This window comes from Balearica regulorum, chromosome 5 (assembly GCF_011004875.1).
Source record: "Balearica regulorum gibbericeps isolate bBalReg1 chromosome 5, bBalReg1.pri, whole genome shotgun sequence".
In the NCBI taxonomy this organism is placed as follows: Eukaryota; Metazoa; Chordata; class Aves; order Gruiformes; family Gruidae; genus Balearica; species Balearica regulorum.
In genome coordinates this window covers 55,008,874-55,010,249 of record NC_046188.1, presented here as the reverse complement: position 1 = coordinate 55,010,249, position 1,376 = coordinate 55,008,874, and positions in this window count along the sequence as shown.

Sequence of the window (1,376 nt, the reverse complement as noted above, 5' to 3'; positions counted from 1 at the left end):
GGGGGTGGCGGAGCGGAGCGTGCGGCGGCGTCAGCCCCTCTGCGTGAGCCCCGGGAGAGCGCGGGGCCTGGGGCTGCGGCGGGAGCGGCCTAATAAGGGCCGCCGGGGCCGCCCCCGCCCTGCCCACAGCCTCCGCAAGCAGCTGGCGCCGCTCTGGGGCTGGCGCTTGGTTTTGTCCCCTCGGGTTCTCGTGGCTGCGCCGTTGCGCGCCTCAGTTTCACCCGGAGAAACACATTATCGGCCTCCCGGCCTCGACATTGGGACGCGTCAGCAAATTACTACCTTTTCTTTTCTTTTCTTTTCTTTTCTTTTCTTTTCTTTTCTTTTCTTTTCTTTTCTTTTCTCTTTTATCTTTTTTTTTTGTTTGTTTTGTTTTTGTTGTTGTTTAGTAGCAGCTCTTGATGTTTAGGTGACGGTGATATCTGTGGGGTTTTGAAGGGGAAAGGCTGTTTGGGGTGGCGTTCCCTGACACCTGCCCCTGTCCCTCGCGTTCCTGTTGAGCGCTGCGAGGTCGGCTCCGACCGCTAGCTCAGCTGCTGAGGGGACGGTGGCCAAGCAGAAATCCTGCAGTGAAGGAGGAGTATGTATTTCTGCTGCAATCTTGCTTGTCTTCTCAAGGCCTGGAATACAGTGCCTGGCTTCTAGGAATGTCACAGTTTCAGCAGCTGTGGTGTCCTGGCCACGTGAAAACCACCTGATAAAATGGGGCTCCCAGGAGCAATACTGACCTTCAGAATGGCCAAACAAAACGCTCTGTGTGTGTGTTATTTTCCAAGTCTCTGACAACCCGGAAACTTGTGCAAGAACACCAGCTGACTGAAGACTCTTCCCTTGCTTTGGTTGCCAGCTCTTTTCCTATTACTGTGATCAGAGATGCATCTGACAAAAATTCCTCTGCTCCACGCTGCTGCTTGTAGAAACCTGGGCACTGAAAGGAAGCTTTTTTTCCCCCCTCTTCATTTTACCCTTCTTTAACATAAATTCCTCTTTAACATTGATATTACTTGACCACTCTTCACTTTCAGTTCCTCCAGGTTCCTGCCTTTTCCAGTCTCCCTTTGCCTCTGCACTGCCCTTACTTTATTTTTTCCTTATATGAAATTCCTTTCTGGGTGTAGCTGTAAGCCACGTTGAAGCCTGGTGTAAAGATGCCCAGTGTGGCCCTAATTGAGGGGAGGAACAGGACAATTTATTTGAGGCACTGCACTGGTTAACTCACAGGGCATTTGTAGTTCTTGAACTACAGGAGACCTGAAGTTGTTTCTGTAATGCTTGCTCTGGTGTCCCTGTGTGCCTCTGTGCAGAGCAGACACTCCTCTTGATCTCCCACTGCTTTGTCTTGGGCTTTGCCCTGTAAGAACTTAATCTTTCTCTTC